The sequence below is a fragment of the Microchirus variegatus genome (genome assembly GCF_963457635.1).
Source record: "Microchirus variegatus genome assembly, chromosome: 8".
Lineage (NCBI taxonomy): Eukaryota > Metazoa > Chordata > Actinopteri > Pleuronectiformes > Soleidae > Microchirus > Microchirus variegatus.
In genome coordinates, this window is record NC_139809.1 from 5,727,448 (window position 1) to 5,741,906 (window position 14,459).

Genomic DNA, 14,459 nt, shown 5'->3' on the forward strand with positions numbered 1-14,459 from the left:
CCTCTAACATCTCTGAGAAAACCTTAGCACACCCAAACTGTTTTAGGTCCTTCTCTCCACACAACAACACAAGGGACATGTGATCAGTATTTGACCGCACATGAGCAGGCAAATTTTCCAAAGAAAGATAGACAGCTAGAACTTTATGTTTTTTTTTAGCAGAGCCAAGGGGATTGGCAATTTCAAATGCATCCTGATACAAAATTAGCTTCAGGCAACCTGGATTTTCAATGAAGAACTTGTTTGACTTAAAGGTTTGCCCATCCTTTATGTCACCAAACTCCTGTGAGTCTGTTTCTTTACTGGGTTGTGATACTGAATTCTTCCACAACTCAGATTCTAATAAGGTGTTCAATGTTTGCTTCACTGGAATGTAGTACGCATATCTTTGTGACATGTTCTCGTCAATCCCTAATGTTAGCTTTTTGGGCTCAATGTACTTAAACATATTTTTGAATGTCTGAGCTCTTGAATATGTTGTTCTGAGTGGCCCCTGATGGCAGGCAGAGAATAGATCTGAATCTCTAACACAATCACAGATTTTAGTGACATCATCATCTGTTAGACTCATGTCATCTTTTAAAAGTGAACAAAGTTTATTTAAAGTGTACTCCCGTCCTAACTCATGCAGATTTTGCATCTCCTCAACAACAGTTTGTATTGTTGAAGCCGGGAGAAGGAGCTGCCCTTGCAATCTTAAATAGAATAAACACATATTCCTGAGGAAGGTCTCACTGAAATTCTGTGGGAGTTCACGGTTTTCACTACTTGATGGATCTGGTGAGATTCGGGAAGCATCCTCACATACAGCGCCATGAGACTGAGACACTGTTTCCCTATACATATCATCAATGTTTTCCACAGAACATGCTCTGTGTTTGCGTGACATATGAGCAGTGAAGGATGATTTCTTAGTGAACAAACTTTTACAACCAATTACAGGACATGATATAGCTCGCCCTTCAACTACATGCTCTTTCAAATGGTGTAGGAGCTCTTTTACAGTATGAAACTGCCGCGCGCACAACGGAACGGCACATTTCAAATCGGTGACAACTGCTCCACTGTGAGGCGGTTCGGGCACATTATGTATGCGGTAAAAATGAGCTTTGAAAGCGGCATAGGTGCAAAATGTTCGTTTGCAGTCAACGCCAACACACTGGAAAACACAACGCGGTTCATTTCTATGAACGCGGCAATGCAGGACATAGCCTCGCAATGTTAGCAGTGTTTCGCTACAAAAACGGCATGTAATCATATTAAAGTTTGAAAGCACTTGTAAGCTAGCTACTCACGAGCTGCAAAAGTCCAGACTAGTGGCTAAAGTCAGTTTAGCTTACCGCTCTTTGTCTCTGCTCGTCCTCTTTGACCCTGCTGTCCTAGCTCCCGCTCCTTGTCTTCCGCGCTCTTCCGTCGTCTTCCCAGATCCTGTTCCGCTGCTTCTTGCTGCTAATTTTTCTGCACCTCCGAGTTGCTCCTCGCTTCTCTTGCTCCCACAATTCCAAGTATGCTCCGCGCCAAGTCGCTCCCGCGATAACGTAGCGTCCAATGACAGAAGAATTCACAAACGGTGCTGCTCTGTGATTGGTACCTGCAGTTTGAAATTCTAACAAGCCGTTTATGTCTCCGGGGAAAATATAATCTACAGTTTATAGTACAGACCTAAATTTACAGAAACAATTGATTTGGATGTTGATATGTCCCCCAGGGAGCTGCATATTCAACCACTGTATAAACCAAAACTAAACACTAAATAACACCTGATAAAATAATATTATAACCTTAATTATAATATGATACAAAAATAGGGAACTCCTTACAGCTGACAATGTAGTGTCAAACTAGAGAAGCACTTCACTCTGCCAAGGCAGCTCAGTGCCTACAAAATACAACCTGCTGGCAAGCCTGGGTCAGACAGCGGGAGTTGCAACCAGTGATAACGTTATGGTCAGACAGTGAGTGTTGTTACCAGTGATAGTGTCTACGGATCACGCCCAAAATGTAATCACTTGCTCCTGGTCCCATTGGGACATTTTCTGAACATTTCAGCCAAATCCATCCGCGACTTTTCGAGTTATCTTGATCACAGACAGTCAGACAAACAAACAAACACCGGCGAAAAAACATATACCTCCTGGCAGAGGTCAAATTTGACCATAACTACAGTTCTACTAGCCTATAAGTCTCAGTTCTAAACATATTTATATTGACTCTCAACTTCTTTATGTTGTCATACAGCATTTAACTGGAAATCACAACTTATGAATTTGTAAAATGGTATACAGTTCATGTCAGTTATTTAAAACAAGCCATATTGTAATTTTAACTGTATTGCGTTGCTTCAAGTATTACAGTTTTTCTATGTTTATCATACAGTAACATATACATTCTACAAGGAAATATGATCATTCTCACATATATTAACTGTAAAATTAACAACTATTAATTGTTCCGCTTTTTACAATATATTGCTTTAAAATATACACTGATTCATTGTTTTTCTTGTTACAGTTTTTTGATGTCATGATTTTACAGTATATTAATGTTAATTTCACAGACTTTTTTTACAGTGCAGGAGCGTGGAAACTATTACAAAACTTAAGTCGTGAATTATTGAGGAGTTGATAGCAGAGTAGAAACCATATATAAAAATGCATCAGCAAGGATGCCAAAAGCCTGTGGTCTGCTTCACCAGGGACGGTTGACATCAAGATGAATGTTGCATTCACCCTCTGCTGACTGTCCTATTTATCTATTTATTTATTTATTTGCAAACTGTTTTGATGAATCCTGCAGGGAAGATTGGATATAAATGGCTGAGTTGTGTGTGGTGCAGCACTGTGACCTGGATATGTAATCAGAATGGATTTTAAACCAAAGTAAGGGAAAGAAATGTTCATTATTGCCAAAAATCGACTTTCTCCAAAAACAAAAAAAAACAATACTTATTGCACCAGGTCAGAAATGCAAAGTCTATATGTGTTGATGATGACTTTAGAGTAGATGGTGATACAAGAGATCAGTGATGAGCAACATGAGAAACAAGATAAGCTCAAGGTCAAAGTGCAAAATTTAGAATGTAGTCTGAAAGTGTTGTGGAACCACAGGAAATAAACAAGTTCAAACGATGTCAACAGGGAAAGTTCAATATTTCCGCAGAGATGTAAACTTGTCTCTCAGTCACACACATTTCATCTCACCAATCATGTAAGTTCATAACTCAGTCAGTTAGACAGTAAAAAAAAATGTTAATACCAGTTGTGAGGAGATTTGCTAAGAATTCTCACATCCAGATTATGGTTGTTCATATATCTTATAAAGGGTAAAACAACTGTTTTGATCTTAAATTCACAATAAAGAGTAACATATTCAATGCAGCACTGGAGGTAAAGAACAAATTATGACAACATAAATAACCCATGAGGATTTAAAAGGTTGTTCACTTGCTGTTGTTCTTAGTTTTTCTCAGTCTGACAGTCAGTTTTCTCCACAGCTCACTCTATGTATTCTTACATTAAAGTGGCGGCATGGTGGCACAGTGGTTAATAGTGGTTATCACTGTTGTCTCACAGCAGGAAGGTGCTTCACCGGTTTCCTCCCACCATCAAAACAGTTAGAATGTTAGACACATTCGGTCAGGCTGGTCCCTGATCGACCCTCCGTCTGACCTAGAAATGTTGTTGTGCAATTTCGTTTGTATAATGACAATAAAAAGATGTTTTCCTTTCCTTTCAAACCCCCCAATGTATTTGCGTGACGCATCATGTGATCATAGAGCCGACCTGAGACTTAAAAGAATAATGAGATTATTCCTGAGTCAACAGACTGAAACTATCTTGGACCTATGATCCTCAGAGAATATATATATTTTGTTGTACATTATTTCAGATGCAGGCTTCCACCTGGTTATAAATATGGTACGCACTCATGTGAGGCCATGGTTTTATTTCATGCACTAATGGGGATAAACAGACGAGTATTGGAAGGAAACTGAAATGAGCAAACACGTTGGAGAATCCCATTTAGTTCAGTCGCTATGTTTGTCACTGTTGTTGTACCTGTTCCAATTCCTGCTCGTTGCCATGATTTTTATTTTTTATTTTATGTAACAGCACAAGGCTGATGGGTTCATGCGATCAGACCACTACACTAAACATTACCATGGATCACATGGACATAATATATATATATATGTGAAGCTCAGCAGGCTGTTTCTTCTGGAGTCTTTAAAGCATTTTAGATCAGAAAAGCTGTTCCCGCTTCAGAAATTCCCGCAGCCGAGTTCCCAAGAGACTTGTTAGAGTGGCGTTTTATGTATTTTTTTTCCCACTCATTTTACTTCTGGTGAGAGCTTCAGCGTACCGTCAGATGACAACATGTGCAGAGCGGTGAGGGATTCCCATCCTCTAAAACCCAAACATAAGATGACTCCTCTTCTTTTCTACAGCTGTAGTCTCGTACTAGGGACTTTATTTCATCCTCTCACATTTTCACATGAAGGAACATCATCGTCGCATCGTTAGTCGCTGTGCTGCAAAGGCTATAAAGGGGCAAAGTTCACTCCATCACGGTATTGGATTTGTTTGCAAAGAGGAAGTTAGTGCGAAAGGTTTTGTGCAATGAGCCTGGCGGCAATGAAGCAGAACATGTACTGTAAATACACAGACGTGCATACACACACACACACACACACACACACACACACACACACACACACACACACACACATTCTTGTACTCGCTGCATACTGAGGACCGGGTAAAAGTGCAGACAAAGTGAGGACCAGCATTTCCACTTCATAAATCAACACAATTACAAATATCTACTTCATGCATGACATCTATAAAGAACTACTGGGTGCAGTACCATAAAATGTCTGCAGGTGGAGCCCCAGAGCAAAAAGGGCTGGAAAACTTTTTCGATGTTTTTTTTTTTTTTTTTTTTTTAAATTTTTGGTCCAAAATTTGACAAAAACGTCATAGTATACTATGTCGACCAAAAAAAATAAAAAATTTGACCAAAAATTTTTGGTCCAAAATTTGACAAAAAAGTCATACTACACTATGTGGTCCAAAATTAGATTTTTTTTTTTGACAAATTGAGTATAGCATGTTTACAACCTAAGGAAGTGATTTCAATGAAAACAAAGTGAGGACCGGCCAAAATGTCCTCACTCCGTAAAAATGACCTCACTTTGTTGGTTAAAAACCCTCACTGGTCCTCAGTATGCTGCAAGTACAAGAACACACAGACACACACACACACACACACACACACTCACACACTCACACACACACACAGAGTGGTACACAGTGCTTTGCTCCCTGAGACTGAAAATAGAACACACTGCCTGGCTGCATGCATGTTAACACAGATGGAGAGTCTAGTTATGTGCTGTTTATGACTGAGATCAAACTATAATATACATTAGGACTATGTCAGCTCAGTGCGAGCCCTCTCAAAATACCTAAAAAAAAAAATAGCCACACTCCCCTGGGTTACTAAAAGAACACACAGCTTGTTTATTTGCCTACATGTTCCTCACTGTTGATGCCCATGAGTGGAGAAAAATACTTAGCGACCAATTACCGCAGCAACTACTATGAATCCAACAGCACACTTTCTAGCACAGCACAGCGGGAGAACCAAATCTGCCACAGCTTTGATGAAGGAAAGTGCAGTGGGAGATTTTTTGGGTTTATGCACAGTGATAGGCTCGGACCGTCTCATGAACATTCTGGACCAAGTGTCCCCCTTTTTTTTTGTTCAAAGATTATATGGTGTGTTTTTATGCTTTCTAAAAATCATAATTTATTTATTATTGGAGCTGCTATTTTGTTTTTAATCATGGAGGCTTTTAGTCCAGCAAAGGCAGACATCCTCTATGTGCAGCTGAACTTGGTTTTCAGACGAGTCACAAAACCTTTTATTACTCCCGTCATTGATAATTCACTCTTGTCACCACACTTGAATCCACACAGGCCATTTATGTGGTTGGTGTAGATCCAATTAGTTTTTTATGACAAGTTGGAGTGGACAAGATTCTTGGATTCTGCGCTTGACGTTGATGTGAGAATTGACGACTGCGGATCACTCTATCTGATGCATTTCTTTTCTTTTCGCTGTCTGTATTGTAGCAATCTCTTGTGTGGTGTGGAAACTGTAACTGGCTCACATCAATTATGTTGCTAATGTTAATTAGCCTGATATGGATTAGTTATTTTGAGTTAGTGCATGTGGCAACGCAGGGCTGCCAATAATTACTTTTTTCTATTGATAAATCTATAGAACATTGCATTATTTGTATTTATTTTATGGATTTATTATTCTAAGCCACTTATTTTCCTTTGCACTGCACTGGCACTGTGTGAAATGATTTGTCTTTATAACAGGCCATTATCCGCCACAGCATTTGTATTTATTTATTTATTCCATTTGAAGATTCACAATGTACAAAACACATTTTTCTTTTGTGCTAGGGCTCTCATGCTTTTCAGCATTTGAGAAAATGTGGAATCAAGTTTGAGCACAAAATCACAATTTCCATTTTTTGGACTCGAATGTGTACTAATATAATCATTTCCCCAGTGACTACAAGAGTAACATTCAATTCAGTTTATTGGCATAACGCTAAATCATAACATACATCAATTAGAGGAAAATGCATCACCTCCTCCCTCATGACATCAATCATCCCCTATTAGTTCCATTTCCTTTGTGCACCCAGACTCATGTTCGTGATGCACATCTTGCTGTTACACATCTTGCTGTATGTCAATGCTCCTTCTTTGCCTCATTATTACAAATTCACAAATACACTCCTTGTCACACATTCTTAATCCATGTTAATGTGTGTTATCCTAAATGGTTACAGTTTAGCGATGAGAGTCCCGCGTCCTACGAGGGATGAGCGCACACTAACTAATGACTGCATCTCATATCTGGTCTGCTGATGGGCTAGCATCCAAACACTGATGAGTGTTCTGCCGAAATGAGCGCTGTGCCTAACTGACGCTTATTTTGACTGTCATCATAATAAATTGGGCCTCGTTCACTTTTGATGACAGTACAGTTTCACTGAAAAGGCCCTACTGTGCTCCATTAGACGACGAGTCCGTGTTGGGAGATTCAGAGTATAGTTCAGGCAACAGGAACTGTGCGCAGCACAATATTGTCAATGAGTTCAGCGCCGCAGCCTGAGGCAATAGGAGGTGGCTAATGGTTAGTCGTGTTGTACGGCGTGTGTTAGGGATGAATTTGAGGGTGTCAACACTAAAAACTGAATCAACCATGGCTCTAGAGGTGGAAATCAGATAATATAGCTGACATGATGACGTCAATCAAGTTCATTTCAGTTCAGAGATTTATGTCGATGTCATTTGTTCCCTGTTTTCCTCGCTAACGCTTGGTAGTTTGAGTTTGTACAACAGTAAGTGAACAAATCAGTGATCATTCAGAATGTCTCCAGTTACACACTATTTTCAGTCTGCTGTTATACCAAGTTGTCAAGTTCAGTCTGAAATTAACTGATCAAATAACAAGAATGTAAGGTCAGCAGCTGAAAATTACACCATCAATCAAGTGAGTGGAGCTCTGTTCCATTCTCTATCCATTTCCATTTTATCCATGTGTTGGCTAATCTCACATGACAACCATATCTGCTATGTGAGTCCTTTGGTGGTAGTTTCTGGTTTGATGTCCGAGTAACTATATATCATATTTGCATAAATCACTAAACACAGTCTTTCTATATACTTAACCCAGCCATGCATCGCGGGAGCCTCAGACTGAGAACAACAACAATCAGGGTCCTTCTTATCTGACACACATGAGTACACACATTGTCCTTCAAATTAGCATGTTGAATGAGCCACCAAACAAACAAAGACACAAAATTGATGTTTTCTCCCGATACAATTCAAACACCTAAACTGCCTAAACTCTCGTTGGCAATAGACGTATGTCTTTTGGCTTCACCACAGCTCGTGCTATTCTGTGAAACACATCTATTATGGACCTTCAGAGCCAGATGTAACCCCACACTCCTGCTTCAAAGGCCACATAATGCCATGTGATGTAATGGTTTGAATTGTTGTATTGAGTATTGACAAACGTTAAAGGAGGAAATGAAGTCCAATAAACACTAAATGGAAAATGTATTGACCTGAAAGCTTTTAGAAAGAACACTTTTCCAATAACACAGGACCTGCTGTGTCAAGACAAAGTTAAGTAGCTCCAAATTGAAGGTTATTCAAAGAAGTTTAAATGTTACAAGGTCAATTATCCTCATAGTCGGTAAAATGTATCAATGCTTATTTACAGGGGGTCACCAAGACTAAAAACTGCTATTAAATGTGTGTTGTATCGCTGAAAGCAGCAGAGCTTAACATAAATCTGACTGATGAATACAGCATCTGCTTTCATGCATATGATCAGTCACCTGAATAAATTTGCCCGATCCAAATAAAGCGCAGAAGCAGTAGCAATAGCGGCGTGTTTTTCCTCTCGTGGCTTGATATCGCCTGAGATGTTTACCTGCACTAAAATAGAATGTAACAGCTAAAAATTAGCACACACAATGTGGTGAATGCAGTGAGTACTCGACCTAAAAAGCCTGCGCATGAATAGTACTGCACGGTTGCCATAGAGCTTGTTGTGGAGCGTTTGGCCAACATGGCAGCATCACAGGACTGAGCTGTTGTGCAGTGCAGACACCTACAGTAGCTGTATGGGTGGTCTGTTTCTACTGTTGGCTTCCTAGTGGTTTGTTAGCTTAATACATGCAGAGGATGAGAGCGGAGCTGTAATCAAAGTTGATCTGCTGCAGGCTTGGCTGTGTTTGTACCTGCTGAGAGCTGTCATTTTGATGGAAATCGCTGTCTCCTCCTTCAATTTGTCTCACACTCTTAATTCATCACCAAATTGGATCCCGAATGGTGAAGGAAACAAAACAAATGTACCCCCACCAGGCTTTGTGGAGGGTTTGCTAAAGTTAAAGATAACACAGATTAGAATCGTGTATAGTTGAGGCTTAGTCATCACATGCATTATAGTTATTTATTGATATAATTACTTTGCAACAGCATATGAATACTAATCACGAATATAGTTAATTATTTAGCATAATCTCTACTGTGTGATCAATACTCAATATTTTCTAGCCATTTTTTTCTTAATGATCACCAGAAAAGAAGAATCTTCATATACCCTGATCAATTTTTTGCAAAAGATGCTGTTGGAAAACATTTAATAGTAGTAGTCAGATCTCAGAATTGCTTATTTCACTTCACAACAAAGCTCAAGCCTCAATCTTGAATAAGCCTCTAATATCAAAACTATGGAGATGATGCACAAAAATGCTATTGTCGCTGGGTAGAATACCAGTATATTCACGAGCAGATGAATACATAACAGTGCACATTCTTCAGTGAATATATGCACACAGTGAGGGAGAGAGTCGGCTAATAATGCAGCTACTGGAGACTGATATGTTGATTTTGTTACATAATCAAGCTCTCAAAGTCAGCTGGGAGGGAAATGTGCTGTAGTATAATATATTTATTAACATTGTCTTTTAGCTAAACTTTTTATTCTTGAGCTTGGAAACAACACTTTGACAAATGTCACTGTTAAATTCGATTGGACTTCTGCTCAGACAGAGGATTTCACTCCAGGCTTTGACAAATTCTGATGGACACTTTTCACAATTTTGTCATAAACCTTCAAGGAATTCCATGGAGGCGTTGTGTGTCAACACTTTTGCACTTTGGCATCTAAATTTAGTTTTCTTCAGTGTGACCGTGAAGGATGAAGAGCAAGATGAACGGTTTTGACCTGGGGGTGGGAGACATATTGGAAGACATATACCACAGACTATGTTTTGTCTGTGATGCAGACAGATATGACAAAAGCAAGCAGTGTTTGTTATGATTTGCCTTAACACTCCTCTCTTTGGCTTCAATGGTTTCTCTTGGACAAGTTCCCTGTCATCATCTGCTTGACCCTGAATTTAAAATAGCTCCTACTCTCAGACAAATAGCCCGGTGGGAAAATAGAAAAATGAAGAAAGATTAAATCACTGGACAGTGATTTATAAAAAAAAAGAAGAAGCTGCAAATCATGTCACGTTAGATGTTTAATCTTTGTTGTTTTCCCCCATGACCTGTATTAATATACTGCAGTCACACAGGTCACAGAAACAGCCAGGTAACACTGCACTAGAAGTATAAAAATGTTCCTTGGTTGGACCCCATTTTGCCCTCATGGCATAGATTCATAAAGATGTGACCACATCCATAGGTGCTCTATTGGCTTGAGACTGTGGAGGAGGACAGCAGACTCATTTTTATGTTCAAGATGATCTGAGCTTTGTAACATGTCATCCTGCTGGAAGTAGCCATCAGAAGAAGGGTATTCAGTGGTTATAAAGGAATGGTCTACAACAGTACTCATGTTGGCTGCCGCGTTTAAACGATGCTCATTTGGTACTAAAAGACCCAAAGTGTGCCAAGAAAATATTCCCCACACCATTGAACCACCACCGCCAGCCTGAACCACTGATACAAGGCTGCTTGCTTTAATCTTGTTTACGCCAATTCTTATTTGGCATAAGTGGAACTTTAGAAATACAAAATAATTTCTGTTGCATTCAAACTAATATCAAATAAAGCTCCACGGGACTCTCTCTGAATTTCTCAGTATAGTGCACAGGTAATGACTGGTGTTTTCTCAAGGTTGCAAATAGGCTGGAATATGACTGAAAACACAAAGAAGTACTTAGAAAATGAATTATTGTATACACACAAACACTACTTTACACTTTCCATCCAACTGTCAAGGGAAACTTGGTTTTCACATCATACAAACTTTGATAAATTAGTTTCTGTTCGTGAAGACAAATCAGAGGCAGAATATCAACAACAAGAATCACCAAAAGTTTCACACTGCAGCTCCAACAATAAGCAGTCGAACGGGTGCAGCTAATTAAGTTCGGAGTCAGTAATATCCAACAATTATCTTGTGATATAGCTCATTACGTTCAGAATCTTACTAAATGACTGTGTCTCTGATTAAATATAGTGTTGCCCACACTGTCTGAAAACATCAGTAGTTAAGCCTTTTAATCCACAATGACTTTTGCAATTATGTCTCATCCAAAAGCAGCTCAGTGGAAGTCGAGAGATGGGTGAGCTCACCCTAAGATAACCCACCCGGAATAAATCTGTCTTAAGAGATTTGACACAACAAAACGCCATGAAACTTAGCCCTGAAATAGCCATGGCAGATACACTATGGAGACCTCTGTAGAGCACTCATACACCTTAAGGTCAAAGAAGTCACAGAGGTCAGAGACGGTCTCCCCCTGAACTGCCAACACAACAAATGATGGCAGAAAATACTCTAAACTGCTCCACATATAAAAGCTAATGGTGTTTTGGCAGACGGTTTGTATGGTATAAAATGCAAGGAAGCATTTGTGATCAGGTCCAGTTGTTGAAATGATGGTTGACCGGCTGTTATTGTGGGATTGCACCCCATTAATGAGGTTGACCTGCTTTTGACCCACAGAGAGGGGGAAACTCGCATTAGTTTGCAAGTTTGGCGTATATTTTAGATGAATAACAACTTCCTCAAATATCCTCAAATGCTCCCCGAATGCCAGTGACTTCAACCCTGAGCTCAGATGTTATAACTTTGGTGCTAAACGCTCTGAAGTTTCTCCAGAAAAAGTTTCCATTGAGCTGAGTTCTATGACTCTGGGATGTGTTTTTATTAAAATTGCAGAGTTACCTGCTGTTATTCGCTGATAATAAGTGGACCTGACTATTGTGTATATTTACATGATTACCTTTTATGAGAAAGAGGGATTATAGTAAGCTATTACATTACATGGCAAACAAAAAAATGCACAGTCATTTCAGCCCATAACGACTGAGGCTTTATCATCTCTGTCAGCACTGTGAGCACATATATGAGTACGTTTTTGTATGAGACTGGGTTGCATATATGTATATAAGTATTTTGCAGTACAGACTTATGTTCACACACATGCATGTATACAGGAGTTGACTTACCCTGTGATATGCATTATTGAGTTTGTGTCATTTCACTGTGGAATGCCAAGACAAGAGCTCAGTCTCCCATAGATTCACGTTGATGCTTCTCCTGTCTTATAGCAACAGCAGCATCACTGTGTTTTATGTTTTATTAATAACGTCAGCACGATTGAAAAGATAAAACAGAAAGAATGTTTTGTTTTTGTTTGAAGGAGGATGACAAACACCAGAGATTTGCCATGAGATAAGGCCCACGTGTGCACGTAAACTAATACTGGAAGATGAGTTGTTTGAGCTGACCTAGAATTTTTATTTAAGATAAAATCAGAATATTATGGCTCTAATAATCTTGATTACTTTTGCTAAAAAAAAAATTTTTTAAATAACCCATTTGTTAGTGTCTGTCAAACGTTTCTTCAAGGACATTTATTTCACTCTCATACAAGCCTGCGATGTCAATTACGTTCCATTTCAGAACCCGAGAGCACTGGTTTTTATGTACTTCCTCATAATCATTAAAGTAGCTGCCAATTATTTCTCTGTTCAGCGACTGTTAACTGAATAACCTTTGCAGATGTAGTGATTAAACCTTGAATGATCGAAAAATTACCTAAAATCAATGAGACAAAAACAAACGAGGATAATTTAATGATCATTCACTGTAAACTCAAAATAGATAAGATCATCCTTCCTTAGTCTCGCAGCAGCAAAGACAGAAACGGTAATAAATAATAAACATTTTTCCACATCTATGAATATAACATGTTACATGTGGTCTACTGAGAGCAGTGCTTGTTGTACAGTCTAACAGCAGCGGGGGAGGAATGACCTCTGATAACGCTCCCTCTGACATTTAGGACGTTTCAGTCTGTCACTGATGGAGCTGCCCAGTGCTGTGATGGTGTCCTGCGGGGGGGGGAGGGGGAGGGGGGGGGGATGGGTGAGGTTGTCCATCATAGATAATAGTTCAGCTATCATCCTCCTCTCTCGCACCACCTCCACTGGGTCAAGAGGGCATCCCAGCACTGAGATGGCTTTTTCTTAATCAATCTGTCCAGCCTCCTCCTGTCTGCTGTTGAAATGCCACTGGCCCAGCAGAACACTGATGCCACTACACAGTCATAGTGACTCATAGTGTGTCCAGAATCTGTTCTCTGTACCCCCTTGTTGTCATCATCTGTGATGAGGCTGACTGTTGCAGAGTCATCAGAGAACTTCAACAGGTGTCGGGAGGAGGAGCTGGAATGAGAAATCCGCAGTCTTCACATAATTCTGGGGATGATTGGTCAGATAATCCCAGGATGTGAGGTGGACATCTGCTCCAGGTTTCTCCAGTTTGTGCTGGCTGTATGGTGTTGAAAGGACTGGACAGTCAAAAAAATAAAAAAAACATAATCCCCACAGCGCTCTCCGTCGTCTCCAGATCAGAAAGAGCTCTGTCCTATATTCAAAAATAATTTCAGGTCATTAGCCCACCTCTGATGTCATACAGCCTGGGAATCTAACTTTGTTGGCACTTTTCCATTATACAGTTCCAGCATCGTCTCTACTCAAGTTTACTCAGTTTGGTATCAGGCATGTTGTTTATCCAGATACCTACAAGTACTAAAAAGCACCAGGTACCAGGTACTATCCCTAATGGAAAAGCAAACAAAAATGAGTCAAGGTGAGCTGAATAGTGCTGTACAATGGAAAATTCCCATTTGTGGCCAGAGATTTAGGCCTCTCCAGACTCTGCTGCAGCTGATCATTCATCTCCCCCCTGTAGCTGTCCTTCCCCTCCCCGATCTTTCACATCAGCTCCATCTGTACAGTCTTCAGCTCCTCCTTGTTTCCTGACATAAAGACTCTCCTTAAGGATTCCAAGGTTTGTTTTCAGAGAAAGTTACTGTCCTAGTGGGTGCAATTTTCTTGACTTTAGGGCCAGCACTTCTAAAGGGAATATGGCTTCAAACTACAAAAAAAAGAAATAAGTACTTCCATGGTCAAAAAACTGCCGAATGCTCACAATGTGTCATCTTCAGAAAAGACTTTCTGTATCACCTACAAAATTGAACGAATAAAGTGAGCATCCTGAAACTCTCATCCAGAGGTTGCACGCCCACACGTTCTTTCAGTCCCTTTCACTTGCCACTCCTTGTTGACACTGTAGATGCATTTAAGCTTTTACCTCGACATGCTCCTCATGTCTGGTGATAAAAGCCTTTCTTGTATATTGCAAGGCTGAGTCAAAGTGACAGAGGCTCCCCTGCACCTCAGGCTCTGTGATCAACGGCCAGTGTCAGACATCAGAGTTTGACCCTTCGTCCACTCCCACTGCATTTCAGCTGTCGCTCACATCTGCTCTCCTCTTCACTTCTTCAGTGAGGGAGGTCAGTCAATTATGTGTGGAAAAAGCTGCTA